This window comes from Protopterus annectens, chromosome 1.part0 (assembly GCF_019279795.1).
Source record: "Protopterus annectens isolate FY-2018-M chromosome 1.part0, PAN1.0, whole genome shotgun sequence".
Taxonomy (NCBI): Eukaryota; Metazoa; Chordata; order Ceratodontiformes; family Protopteridae; genus Protopterus; species Protopterus annectens.
In genome coordinates, this window is record NC_056725.1 from 723,083,433 (window position 1) to 723,099,829 (window position 16,397).

Sequence of the window (16,397 nt, forward strand, 5' to 3'; positions counted from 1 at the left end):
GAAGCCAATTATTGTCTGGATACTCAGGTCCTATTTGGGAACTGCCTGCCCCCCCCCCCCCAAAAAAATATTGCCTATGCATCCCTATGATATTAAACTGAGATGAAAGAAGAGGTTCAAATTGCCACAATCATGTATTTTATGTTACTGCTGACATACATACAGATAGTATGCCTCCTGACTCCTCAACTCAAACTGTCAAAGGCAACTACCTGTATACATGCATTAAGTATGATCATCAGGAAAGTGGAAAAATAAGGATTACAGTAATGTATTCTACTTTGTTGCTCCTAGACAGTACACTGCCCCTACACAATCTATAGTAACATTCTTTGCACAACTCTGAGATCTGTGAATAAAGTAAAAGAAGCAATCATCACACTATCCTCAGCCAAAACACAAACTATAGTAACCTCATGTGCACACCTCTAAGGTTTGACTGAGATGAAAATTAGAGGTAATAACTGCACAATCCCTCCATCCTGCCACATAACCTACAGCAGCATTCTGTACGCACACATCTAAACAGGGCTGGTTTTAGAATGGGTACAGTCGAGAGCAGAAGCCATTATCAGCTTTATCCTAACAGGGTCATATCACAGCCTGGTTCAAGTTAAAGAGCATAATCAGAAAATTAATAAATGTTTTCTCTTCATTTTTTCCCCAATCAGCAACAGCCTTTGTGGGGCCCCTACACAGTTAAGGATGATTAAGGAAGCCCCCCTGTGTCCATTTATACAGTCTGCGGAGTGGGGACCCTCAAACCCTTAGGAGATCTAAATGTTTGAATATTCAGTGATACATTTTCTGCATTACTTTTGACATATCATTACTTGTTAGCTACATTTTTACTGAAATCCAGAAGAATAATGCATGTATCCTGCATTACTGAATGTGTGCTGAGATAAAAATCACTAATATTTTTTCATACATACATGCACACACACACAAACACACACACACACACACACATACACACACACACACACACACACACACACACACACACACACACACACACACACACACACACACACACACACACACACACACACACACAAGCATAAGCCATAGCAATACTAGTTCTGTGCTTATTTCTGCAAATATTAGTACTTTATTCATCAACACTGGCACTGACACACCAGGTCAGTGACTGCTGTTTAGCAGTCGTCAAACAGCAGCAGTTGTAAGTCACTTTTATTTACCTCAGTGACGAATAATGCAAACCTGTCACTCTCCTTGATTTTGCAGACCTTTCCTGATTTTTCTCATAATTTTCCTTTGTCCTTCATAAAAAGTTTGATTTGCTTGTAAATCATTCAGAATTACAAAGAGTTAATAAATCCAGACAGAGTTTTATGCTTATTGTCCAAAAATGCACATCGATGCAAAACATGTTATTTTATTAACTTTTTAATTGAATTAGAGTAATATTTAAAACATGTTCCTGATTCTGAGCTTTTATTCTTGGTATTGCTCTGAATTCTTCAGCAAAGAAGTTGATAGTTATAGTATCTGCTGTTCTGCCAGTATTTATAAAACTTCCTGAAAGAGAAAACCATCCCTGAAGATCGGAAGCATCAGCACTATTTAAAATCCAAGGTGTGCACTGAGATCAGTCACTCTGGGCTGCTGATCTCTTTAGTACTTACCTTGATCATGTTCATTATAAGCTTTATCCTAACAGGGTAATATCACAGCCTTGCTCAGCTTAAACAGCATAATAAAGAAATTAATATATTTGTATCTTCATTTTTTCCCAACCAGCAGCAGCTATTGTGGGGCCCCAACATAGTCAAGGATGATTTAGGGGGACCCCTTGCAGCCATGTTTATTGGATGTACCTAAAGTTTTGATGAAGTAAATGTCCACCATCAGGGTTTAACTAAGCCACAGGCACTATGTCAGTGGAAATATATTTAATGGAATTGTGAAACCTGCTACTTGATAAAACACTGTTACTATAACCAAAGATATGTCTGAATTTTAAAGGAGATATAAATAAGACTTATAACCCAGCTGGTTTATTAAGTACACAGGATTGCTATACTAGCTTTTGTTGGTTTGACAGACACATTAAAAAATATCAAGATAAGAACTTGATGTGGTTGGGGGCCCCCAGGAATGGGGGGCCCACAGCAACCACAGGGTTCGCTGGTGCCTAAAGCCAGCTATGCAGACAAATGCTTGGTGCCAAAGCCATGGTCTCAAAATAAACCCAAAATAGTGTGAAATCATCCCTTTCAGCAAAGGGGAAGTCCCTTTAAGTATCAATATTAATAGTACGCTCCTTAGTTCAAGCCCTTTGGTGAGATATTTGAGAACATAGGTTGATAGCAACCTTAACTTTGATCATCATGTGTCCAGAGTGGTAAGGAAGGCCTTCTATGTTGCACACCTCATAAGTAAGGAAATTACATCCAGAGCTAAGGATGTTATAACTCCTCTGTACTCATCCATCAGAAGACCACTAATAAAGTACAACACTTTCTTCTGTATGTACCTCACCAGACACTTGCAGTAGCTCACCAGACAATTGCAGCAGTTGGAGAGATCTCAGAGGTTTCTCACCAAGAAAATTTAGGGCCTACAACACATGACCTCCATGGACAGACTGAAGGTTCTGTCACTGTACTCTGTATCTTATAGGCTGCTGAGTGGCTGCATGTGCCTGGCTTACAGAGCAGTCAGCTCTAATGGAAATGCTGCACATCTACAAGTCATATGGGACAAAATTCACTCTAAGGATCTTAACATAGCCTGAGACATTAACAGAATATGGTGGATAGACAGACATATCTCCCAGAGATTGCCACTCCTCTGGAACAAACTCCCAATTCACGTAAATCAGAGCTCCTCAATAACCCTATTTAAGTGTAACTTAGACAACTAGATGGGAGACTGTAAACTTACCCTGGGCATGTGACCCATATCCTTGTTGGATAAGGGCAGTCAGTACTGATCATAGACTTGCACTGCAAAATAAGGGAGCAATGGCATAACTTGGCTAGGCTTATAAACACCCTAGGACCAATACCGTAGTAACCACCAAGGAATCTAAGGTGACATCTGCCTCAGCACAGTGCCAGTGTCTGATCCTGCTCTGGTGGGATGGCTGCATATGAAATAATCTGATACGGCTGATTACATCAGCATTGACTGTTGAGCATATGGTGATAACAGTGTTCCACATGCTGGTGTAAAAGGCTCTCTGTAATGTCAAGTAACAGCTCACACAGACACCTACACATCCAACTGACTGCACTGAGAATAAGCTCTCTACTTATCTAAGATACACAGACTACATACCACAGTACGTTATGCAAGAGCCACAACACAGGTTTGTTTTTTTATGGCTGCAGGTCAACTTATAGTGGATGACATCAGCAGGCCATGTGGAAAACAAGAGGTTGGGAGGGCTGCGTGAAATGGATGTGTATGCTTGTGCAAGTATAAAAAGACTAGCAAACCATGCCATTGGAGAAGTAATGGTAGGATAGCACATTTACTCTGCTGAGCAGACACAAACACACACACACACACACACACACACACACACACACACACACACACACACACACACACACACACACACACACACACACACACACACACACACACACACACCAATCTGGCTGTAATGAGAACCAAACCTGTCTAAGTGCACAGACTACAGAAGGCAGTACTTTATGCAAGCACCAAAGTGCAAGTCAGACTTTTACATGGCTGCAGGTCAACTTATAGTAGATGATAGTGGATGACATTAGCAGTGCATTTTGGAGAGAAAAAGGTGGGAGTCCTGCCTGAAATGGATCTGTAGGCAGGTGCAGGTATCAAAATACTGACAAGTCATGCCATTTGAGAAGTAACTGTAGGATTGCATGTCTACTCTGCTGAGTAAATACACACACACGTACACACATGCACGCACACACACACACACACACACACACACACACACACACACACACACACACACACACACACACACACACACACACCAATTGGCTGCAGTGAGAAAAGAACCCTGTGCAGATTACATAACACAGTGCTTTACACCATCACCATGGCAAAAGTCTGACTTTTATATGGCTGCAGGTCAACTTATAGCGGATGATACTGGATGGCATTAGCAGTGTGTTTTGGAGAGAAAAAGGTGGGAGTCCTGGCTGAAATGGATCTGTAGGGAGGTGCAGGTATCAAAATACTGGCAAGCCATGCCATTTGAGAAGTAACTGTAGGATCGCATGTCTACTCTGCTGAGTAAACACACACACACACACACACACACACACACACACACACACACACACACACACACACACACACACACCAAGTTGGCAGCAGTGAGAAAAGAACCCCTAGCTATCTAGGTGTACAGACTACATAACACAGTACTTTACACCATCACCATGGCATAAGTCTAACTTTTATATGGCTGCAGTCATCTTATAGTAGATGACATCAGCAGTGCATGTTGGAGAGAAAAAGGTGGAAAGCCTGCTGAAATGGATGTGTAGACAGGTGCAGGTATCAAAATACATGTAAGCCATGACATTGGAGAAGTAACTGTAGGATAGCATGGCTACTTTGCTGAACAGAGACACACACACACACACAAAGTTGGCTGCAGTAAGACAGAAACCCTACCTATCTAAGTGCACAGACTCTAGAGCACAGTACTGTACACAAGCACCATGGCACAAGTCTGACCTTTTACATTGCTGCAGGTTCATAGGTGTGTACTAGGCTAATGGCCCTGGAACCTTTACAAGCCTAGCCCATAGAAGTGCCCTGGCATCATGCCGCCCAACATTAGTTCCCATTGCCTTTATCAAGTAAAGTCACTGGAGTGATCCCCGGGGTGAACATTCTATTTCTTATCACCTCATCAAGATTTCTCTTGAAGAGGGCCAGTGAGGTTCTCTGCTTGACATGTATGGGAAGTCTATTCCAGAGCATGGACACTCTTCGGGTTATGAATCTGCCCCTCCAGCATGTTCTGTTGATTGTGGTAATGAGGTTGAGGTAAACTTATAGTGGATGACATCAGCAGTGCATGTTGGTGAGAAGAAGGTGGGAGGCCTGCCTGAAATGGATGGGTAGGTAGGTGCAAGTATCAAAATACTATCAATTTATAGGATTGGGGCAGTAACTGCAGGATACACACTTGCTCTTCTGACTGGACAGACACATACACACAGTTGAATGCAATGAGAACAAGACCCTACGTATGTGCACAGACTACAACACTCAGTACTTTATGCAAGTGCCACGACACAAGTCTGACTTTTACATGGCTGCAGGTGAACTTATGGTAGCCACAAGAAGGTTGGTAGGCCTGCATAGGCACATAGATTCATAGATTTATTTGAGGTCAGTAGCCTAAGTGTAGAATGTGGCATACATGTGTAGAAGCCTAACCTGTGTAAAAGCACAAGTACCCTTATTTAGCATAGCTGCATATTTGAATTTAGCAGACCAAGGTTATCAGAACCACTGACTGGCCCTGTTCATGAAGGAGCACACAACATTACATATTATACTTTGTAGTGTGGTTGATATATGTATGTAAAAAATATTGAGGGTTGTACTGCTTGATGGGGGGACGAAAACAACACATGCATGTATTGTGAATATATGACATATACTGTACTTTGAATGTGCTCTGATTTTGCAGTGTTTCCACATGTAGTTTTATGTCAAGCAAAGTAAATGGGCAATAAACACCAGTAAGAAAGCATTATATATACAGTTCCATACTGCAGTCGGAAGCAGATTTGTGCAATGGTTAACAAAGTATACATGCATGCGAGTTATACCTGTCTGCACATAGGTAAGTGATGAGCAAACATGAGCCACATTGCTAACATCTGCCAAGCAGAACATGACAGTGACAAGTAATTTCATGTACAGGCAGTTGTGTATGTGTTATTCACAAAAGTTAAAGCCATGCCACTCAAGATAGCTGGAAAACATTTACAGGACTATACTACCCAGTATACCCACAGTCATACATTTGATCATAAATGTAATGATACATACATTACTCTAACAGTAAAAATAATATGGAATATAGTGTATTTGAACCAAAGACCATGTCTACAGCAGTCCTACACTTACACCTGCTGCCACAAGAATGTTGAGGAAACAGTTGGCTATGTTGAACTTCATTGCTGTAAACTGCAATGTCACAACAATAAAAGAAAGGTTGCACACTGTGTACTAGAAACCAGTACCATCTGTACTCCAGGCTGGGTTTTCACAATGGCCAAGGGCATTAACTGAATGTATCCAGTTACTATTTTGTGTGATCTGCTTCATAGGTGGTCCACCACATTTTGCACAAACCAGATAAACACAGCCATTACCCGCTTACACCATTTGCACTATGAGGCACATCATGCAAAGAGTGCAATTAAAAATGAGAGGAATAAGAAAAAAAACTTAGTAATGGACACATAGAAGAAAACTAAGTGTCTGTTGTCACATGTTAAGGTACTTTCCGTACAAATCCAGGCCTTACCTTGCAAATGCAGCAGTTGAGACAATTTTATTTCAGGCCTGCAGTTCCCTTGTCTCTACTCCCATGGTATTGAAATATGCAGTGAAAACCATAATGTTGGCCACATGTCTGCTTTATAGTTTGTTGAATATCTCCACCATACTGAAAATCATATGCTTATGCTGTAATTAGCATCTATGAAAAACATCTGCTACTTTACTAAATATATCAACTCTATTGGTGGGCATTAGTGCGCAATGTGCACCTAGGCACTGCTGGGCACACTGTCACTGAAATAAGGTGAACACAGGTGATCTTGTTAGTACTTTTGGCTGCGCCTGTGATATCGAGCAAACTTGCAGCTCAAAAAGTGGAGGGAAGGTTGCAGACCCTGTACTAGAACCCAGGACCTTCTATACTTTAGCCTTAGACATACACATACACATACTGTCACAGGAAGATCTATGTGACAAGCATGGAGAGATCTGCCTTTCATTTCTCCATTTCCCATGGTTGCATTAAGCATCACATTTCGCAAAGAAGGATGAAAATTAAAAATTAAATATGAACTTAAAGCAAACAGAGATGATACATTTTAAACAATAAAGAGGATGAAACAGAACTTGTGACTTTTGCACTGCTTACATGCAGTTTTATACTATACAGATCTACACTTACACCTCTGTAAGTGTAACCTGACACCCCCTGAGGTCATCATTCACTGTTGGTATGCATTCAACCCATACACTGTGGAAGTGCCCACATGAAATGAACATCCCTACATGGTTACATGTTTGTGGGATTCAGCAATTCTAATGAGTTTTGACCTCATTTGCATATTCACCATGCAGATGGCCCTGAATCTACACAGTTAGTGACCGTGTATGCAGGGAAACTGTAGAGGAGCCCAATGTTGTACAGTCAAGGGAGAGTATTACTGAGGTATATATATGCACAGAGGAATGCAGGTTTTGAATTCTATATTTCATGGGGTTTACACTTTTAGCTGCCTACATTTGTTATGAGCACATTGTTTATTTGGGGGTATGGGTGCAAAGCTGCATTTGTCATGGCACTTACAAAGGAATTGTTGCTATTGTTAACATGAATTTCTAGCATCCATTTCTGATAATGTCACAATGTGTGTTGGGTTACATGTCAGGGTCTGTTCTGTACAAATGTATGGACATTTACGTGCTCTTGTTTCCATATAGACTCCTTTCCTTGGCTGTATTTAGAAAACGTTTGAATACATGGGCAACATGAGCACGAAGTGTACACAGTTGCTTTACAGTTTATTGAATCACTCTACCATGTTAATTTGCTTCATTAGCATACATTTCAGCTACTTATGCTGTAATTTGCATGCAGCGCAAGTTTCCATGTTTACCCATGAGAGCGTACTGCTATGCAGAATTTACTGAATCTAATACTCTTTACAGCCATGTGCGGATCATGCCATAATGCGCACATGGTAAAAAATTATCTTGTAGGCTTTATTGACCCCCTCCATATATCATTCTTATCTTACACGTGTAAATGGTGAGTGGGGTAGTTAAATGTGTTGAAAAAGTGATAGTGCCAACATATTGTGGCACACAGTAATGTTGACTGTATTCCAAAATCACATGTTATTTACCAGATTGGGCTATTCTGCTTGCTTTTACTCTTCATATGCAGTTGTACCAAGTAAAGGAGCAGAGCACAGTTTAATTATATACCATGATTAGTATGACACTGCCAGCCCAGCTATCTGGAATTTTGTAAAATAATCATATGTCACTTGTGAATATCAACATGATTCATATGGTTGTCTTACAAATGTAAGAGAGCTATATGTTATGTGTGTATTAAACTACTGGTGTAGAAGTGTGTGTTGAACAAGGTTTGTACAGTACTGAGCTTCAAGGATGTGTCCACAGTGTACCCTACTGGAAAAGAACAGAAATGTATATAAACTGTATACCTGTGAAAATGTATGTTTTAATAGAAACTGGAACATACAGAGTTAACTTACAAAACTTCAAAAAATAAGTTGATAATTAAAGTGTTTTATGATTGTGTTATCTCTCAGTGAAGCAGCCACAATGTCTAGAGCTAGAGGTTTTTCTGTTGTCTTTGAGAGAAATAATTACTAGGCCTAAAATGTAAAAGTGTTTAATTGTTTTACAACTTTCAGCTCTCAGCAAACATCTGAGAGATGTGTATTTTTAACACAGAGATGTTAGTTTCTGTTAGCTTGGGAAATGAAAGCAGGTGACTAAGAGTGATGTCATCCAAGCTGACTCAGCAGCAGTGGCGGATCCAGGAATCTGCAAAAGGGGGGGTGCAGTCTGGTCAGCTCACTATCATTGGTGGATCCAGAAATTTGCAGAAGGGAGGGTGCTGTCTGGAAAGTACACGTGTTGGGTGGAGGTGGGTGGAACACTGGGTGTAGAGCGACTGTGGAAAGGTCCTTAAGATGGTCTGACAACATATATCAAAAGATAACAATATATATTATTTTGCACATCATTGTGTTCTGGTTGTGTTAGTGGAGGTAGGTGACTCCTGCCCAGCATACAACAAATTTAGACAGCTATTGGTTACTCATGGCAGGTCACAGACTGCTCCCATAATGGCATAGTATGCATATCCATTATGATGGCCTAGCAAAGAGTCCCAGTAAAGGTGATTCCACCTCAACGAGTACCATAGCAAATGTAAGCAACTTTGTAAGTAAATAATTTCTGCAAAGCCAGTGAATAAGTAAGCAAGCATACACAGCATATTAAGAAGCTACATGTTATGGGAAAAATTTCAAAAAAGCAGGCAGAATACCTTAAAGTTCTTTCCTTCTACTTAGTCACCTATAGATTGCTGAAGGGTGATCTATGCCTGGCTTACAAGGCATCCACAAACCCCACACTTACGAATCTCCTATATACTCATAAGTCAAAGGGTACCAGAAATACAAGTTCTAGGAAACTGAATTTTGTCTGTGACTTAAACAGAACATGCTGGAGAGACAGATGTGTCCTAGAGACTGCCCTCCCCTGTGGAACAGTCTTCCCATCCATGTGAAGCTGAGTTTATCTATTATCCAGTTTAAGCACAACCTAGACAAGTGGATGGGGGAATAGGAAATTTGCAATGGGCCTGGCACCCATGTCCTTTATAAACAGAGGTAGCTTATAAATGCCTGACCCTCAATGTCCTGTTTGGATGCAGGGCATCATTATTCTTTTGGGAAAACTTGGGCTAAGCTTAGAAAGGCCCCCCCCAGATTGTTAGCCTAGTAACAGTCTATGAATACCTCAATTCAGTTATATGCTGTTATGAAAACAAATGCAAACACTGTACAATATCACAGAGAAATATAACATAACATTTACTTTAATGTCGTGCAGTATCAGATATAAACCAAAAGCACATACTTTGGGCTGAATCAGTAAAGATTCCATTTAATTTGTGCAAAAAGTAATGCTTCCAGTATCACAGGACAAAACTGAATGCACCAAGGATTGGAATCCCCAAACTGTATTTGCCAAAAAAATAAATAAACAAAAAAACAAAGCAAAACAAAAAAAAACAAAAAAACAAAAAACAAAGAAAACACTTTTTAAATGTTTTTCCAGGAGGGAAAGCTCCCCACACTCATTGATGTGGAGATGAGGGGCAAGATCCCTATACCACCATACTTATATATACCAACTCCATGATCACTCTAACTTAAAGAAGAGTGAAATCCCCTCAAAAAGTCATCACTGCTGGTAGAACTCACAGACGGTTATTTCAAATGGAGAAATTCCAACTGTCAGCAGGTTGAACCCCGGGTTGGGGTTGGGTCTGATGAAGCTGATAGCGAAAGCGCTAACCTGATGTGCACACAATAAATTCATTTTAACCTTTATATTCTCGTGGAGTATTACTACTACTTTTTTATCGTTATATTGGATGAACTGCTGAGCTGGTTGGACTTTTACGTTGGTATTATTTGATAGCATATTTATGCTATCTGTGTGCTCCTTCATTGTTTTGCTCTCACTAACTGGTATTTTTTATTATTGGACTTGGCGTTTGGTGTTTATAGCGAGAGCATTAACTCTGCGTGAGTTCTTTCATTCATTACAATAAAAATAATTAATAACAATTACGGTTAGACTAGTGTAGTTTTGCTGCACAAAATCAGCAGTTACAGCTTGTATTCCAACTTGCTTCATCCAATTGCACTTTACTCTTGCAATGCCAACATTATAATATCAGACAACAAAGGAGGACCAGTCATTTAATCTACAAATAGCTCTAGACCCTTTGCTACCCAGTATCTGTTTTGACCTTGCCAGGAATAAAAAAAAAATACTTAACCTGCTACTATCTAGAGAAACTCCAGGAGCAACTTTTTCTGTGCAAGACAAAAAAAAAAGCATTCATTCAATATGTGTGTGCTGCACTTTGTCATAAAAATAACTGCATCTAGGAACTAGTACAGAAACTTAGCTCCTAAGTCTTTATCACGGAAATTTACTTGGGCCGGAAGATTGAACAATAAACTGAATTGCTTGGTTGGAGTACACATTTAATAGGGAGGGAGTTTTTCCAAGAGAAACAACTATGGAAAATATATGTATTGAATTCATTTGGCAATAGGCGTGACCAAACTTGAAAATAACCAAGAGAATAATGCTACCGCATTTGTTAAGTACAGTAACCAAAAAACTGGGAATTCAAGGTGCAGTAACATATTTTAACATAACATGATGGTTAAACAACCTTTGCATACACCATAGGTTCATAGGTACGCACTAATCTGTCCTTGTGGGACATTTTTAGTTTATCCAGTTTTCTCTCAGAGGTATTCACTGTACTACACTTTTAAACTGTGTATTACTGAATTTCCACCTACTTTTAACTGTTTTTTATGTTTCACTGTTTTAATTGTCTGCTGTTTGGGACTGTTTTTCCTGCACTACTGTACTTGTGTATTTTATAGCATAGGCTAGATTCAGATTTGCTGAATCTAGATTGTTTGGCATTATCTGAGCACTAAAACCAGTCATCTTACATTAAGAGGGCCCCCTGCACCATTGTGGCAGAAGAATATAATCAAGGACTCATCTGAGTTGGGGATTGTTTGATAAGGCTCAGTATTGAGCATTTCCATTGGCCAGCTTGTTTGAAAATTGCTTAACTTAGCTTGTATTTATGCAACAAGTTTGCACATAGTGCAGTGGGGGTTAGTAATGCCCATTATAGATGTAAAGACTTAGAAAGCCAATGTTACCCTTGATAGCTGCTTGTGAACCATCCCAGGCTTCCCTGCTTCTCTGTGTGCTATACAGTTACACACTGCTGCCCAGAGAGCAATTCAGCAGCGTAGGTTGTAGGCACTGACACAGGCACCTACTCCCAAACCTCCATAGTTTAGTTGATTTTACTAGTCACATAGCAGAACCAGTTCCATTCAGCCCTCTTCCCAATACTTTCTACAGAACAAACCTGACATAATGGACGAACAGTTTTCCATCATTTCTCCAACCAACCTGATGGACATGGGCATCCTGAGGCAATGTAGCATCTGCCTCATGTATACTGACAGCCCATTACTCCTAAAATATACCAATACAATATATGAGAAATGTATTTGTACTTTAAATCTGGAATCAATGATCTCTCTCTCTCTCTCTCTCTCTCTCTCTCTCTCTCTCTCTTTCACAAAACTGCAAATCAGGTACCAAACAGGTTGTCAGCATGTGCACGCCACATCTTCCACAAACTAACTACAAAACACACATACATGGAGGTACTCACTAGAAGTATGCCAAAAGAACAGAGACCTCCAAAAAGCAAACTGTACATACAAAATGCAGCCGCAGCAGTACCCATTACACATAAAAGCATGCACATCAGTGTCTCTCCCAACAAGCCCCTAAGACAAAATACTTCAAAACTAAATGTTTTGGTCATAGGTGACTCCATAGTAAGACACACAGATGTCCCATTCACCAGGCTGGACAAGTAGAAGGTCACGGTCAGCTGCCTGTCAGGTGCCAGGATCCCCCAACTCATGCACACACTCAAATCTCTCAACAACAAGTACTGTTATGACTCTGTCATAGTCCATGTTGGAGTGAATGACTTGAGATGTACATCACTGGACTATATAAAGAGAGACATGACTGAGGTCGCTGATTATGTGTCCCAGGCAGGTACATTTCTAGCGCTAAACAGCATTCTGTCTTCACCCAGAATGATGACTCACTACAAACAAAAATGATTGACTTCAACAATTGGTTTAGCTTATGGTGTTAATCCAGGGGGATCCAATATCTGTCAACTTGGGACGACATGGTCGCAAGATCATGCTACTTTGCCAGGGATGGTCACCGCTGTCACATCTGGGCATTTGGTTACTGGCTAAGGTACTTGCCTTCCCCACAGTGCCATTTTAAGGCAGTCATAACAACAAAATTCCCGATATAAAAACATCTAGAGACAAATTCAAGGTTATGCTGCTTAATGCTAGGAGTCTAAATCAGAAACTGAACTCATTGAAAGCACTCCTTTCTTTGGAAGACACAAATGTCTGTGCAGTATCAGAGACATGTTTCAAGGCTGCAGAGAGTTCTCCGGACATACAAAGCTACAATGCCTTCCACACATTCAAACTACAAAATGAACATGAAAGAACCAAAGAGGGGGAGGGAAGTGTATCTATCTTCATTAAAGACAAATACACCTCAAGACTGGTTAAACAGTACAGCTCCTTACAGCCTACTCCAAGTCCAGCTAATTGTAGGAAAGACCTCCTCCATATCATTATTAGCTATAGGCCCCCACCATGAACCAGGTACACCACACTGCCTACTTGAACCTACTCGAGTCACTCACAATACAGCCGAACACCCTAGTCATGGGTGACTTTAACTCTTCCTCCATCGACTGGGCAACATATACAAGCACTAACCTGCTCTCTCTAAGGTTCCTGGACTTTAACACAAATGCTCCATAACAGATAGTCAGCACCTTCACAAAGGGCTCAAATATCCTTGATTAGTGCTCACTAACATGGGAGATTGTTGCACCACCTCATGTGTGGGGCCCTCCCTAGTTAGGTCAAATCACAGATTTGTTTCGTTCGAAGTAATCACAGCTACCTCCCCTGCCCCCGAGCAAAAAGGTTAAAAAAATTCTCTAAAGCAAAATACAGCCTTGACATGATGGCATAAATATTTTCAAGCCACCAACAGCAGTGACTCCCATACTGAGGACTACACTAATGCCTTGTATAAACACCTATATAAGTGCATAGACTCAGCCATACCTGAATGGATTAAATCAGAATCCTCAGAAAAAAACACCCTGGTGGACATCCAGCACAAACAGGTTATACAACAAGAGAAAGAAAATGCTGTCAAAGAACAAGAAGGAAAAGTGTCAGTAGAGGAAAGACACCCTCCACAGCTTGACTAATCAAATTAGACATCTTAAGTCATCCAAAGCTAATTACATAACCAAATTACACCCCACAGCCACAATGCATTCTATAGCTACATCCAAACTCTTAAAGGGAAGGATCAGATTTGTGCTGAACTAGTAGTGGAAGGTACCACTCACATGGAACCTGCGAAAATTTCCAACCTGCTAGCAGACAGGTTCAGCAAAAACTTCACTCCACTGTCCCCACTAATCATACCCCAAAATATATCTGTCATTAGTCCTCTACCTAGTATCACCAAAGAACAGGTCATAACTGCCCTCTCCAAGGCCAAAACTACAGCCTCTATTGCACAAAACGACACCCCAGGCTGCTTAATAAATGTTCTAAAACAGGAGATGGTGGAACTATTGGGTACTCTCTTCAACCACAGTCCAAGTGCTGACTTTGTCCCACCCAAATGGAAAACTGGAACTGTGATCACTTTGCACAAAGGTGGTCCCTCAACCAACCCTGGAAATTATAGGCCCATAAGCCTAACCAGTCTTATCTGTAAGGCCATGGAAAGAATCATCATGGACCTAACCAACAAGAATATAGGAGACCTTTAAATTCTTGAGACCTGACCCAGTCGTGCTTTGTTAAAGCAACTCATGCTTGATAAACCTGGTGGGCTTCTTTGAAAATGTCACCAAGACATTGGATGAAGGTAAAACCATACATACTGCCTATCTCAACTTGGCCAAGGCCTTTGACACTATCCTCTACTCAAGCATCATCAGTAAACTCACCCAGTTGGGGATAAACCCATATGTCATTGGATAAGTAGCCAAATGGCTCCTAGACAAAACCCATACAGTAAAAAGTACGGGATTCTACCTCTACCAGCAGAGCTGTTACTAGTGGTGTTCCAAAAGGATCTGTGCTGGGTCCACTTCTGTTTGGAATCTATTTTTCAGATGTTCAGGTAAAAATAGATGGCCTGTAGATTACCACATTCGCTGATGACTGCAAACTGGGTGCAATCACTGAATCCCAAAACAATGTCACCATACTACAAAAAAGGCCTACACAGACAAATGATTGGTGCCAAAGCCACGGACTTAAACATAACACAAAAAAATTTATTATCATCCCCTTTGGTAAAGGTAAAGTTCCAGCAAATTACAAGATTAACAATACCCCCCTAAGTTCAAACCCAGTGGAGAGAGGCTTGGGAACGCAGGTTGACAGCAGCTTTAACTTCAATCATCATGTATCCACAGTGGAGAAGAAGGCCTTCTACTTTGCCCATCTCATAAGCAAGAGAATAGCATCCAAAAAGGAGGAAGTTATAGCTCCTCTGTACTCATTCCTCATCAGACCAATAATAGAGTACAATGCTCCCTTCTATATGTACCTCACCAGACACCTGCAGCAGCTGGAGAGACCTCAGAGGTTTCTCACCAAGAAAATTCAAGGCTTTCATCACATGACCTACACAGACAGTCTCAAGGCTCTGTCACTATACTCTGTGTCATATAGATTGCTTAGAGGCAACTTGTACTTTGCCTACAGAGCAGTCTCGAACCCTGCTTTAATGGAAATCCTGCACATCCGCAAATCTTATGGGACAAGACTCACTCTCTCTAGAGACCTTAACCTAGCCTGCAACATAAACAGGACTTGCTGGGGAGAGACATATGTCTCCCACAGGCTGCCACTCCTCTGGAGCAAACTTCCAATTTAAGTAACACAGAGCTCCTCAATGACTATTTAAGTGTAGCTTGGACAGCTGGATGAGAAACCATAAATTCACCCCAGGGGTTTCATATATGTCCCTCTTGGATAGGGGCAGTTGGTGCTGTTCATAAATTCCCACTCTAATACAAGCTATTTATCCTGGTCTGTGAAGGAACCAGCATAAAACATGGCTACTCTTGTAAAGGCCCTAGTAACCTTCTATGATTCTATGAAATCCTGTACTTTGTGTTTGTGAAGTAAATTTGCCCACTCCCAATCCCAGGTTAATTAAAATCAATATCCTCTGTGTTAACAGAGTTAAAACATGGTGTACAGAACACTGAAGTGTTAAATGATATATTACTTCTACTGTTAAAATTATTTTCTCAGCCTGTGAGTTACATTTACTGTCTTCTTTCCTAACTTTAATGACTTTCCTTATGACTTCCTATGTTTCATTTTCTGAGCTACCCCAGATTTAGCCAAAACATGCTAGAATCCTACAGTCAACCTCAGTTTTCCACTTCTGAATTAACTATTCTGTGCTCCTTTTTTATTTACACCAAAGTTAATTTTTTTCTGTTGTCCCTTACAACTAATTATGCTCACTTTCCACTTGCACCATATCTCACTTTAAAACTCACATGCTCTATATACATCACTATTTACACCTTGAAAGGAAAAAAATATCTTCCAATCTGCTACAACTATCCTTGTTTTTCCACTGCCAGTGCTACTCTAGTGTTAGAATTA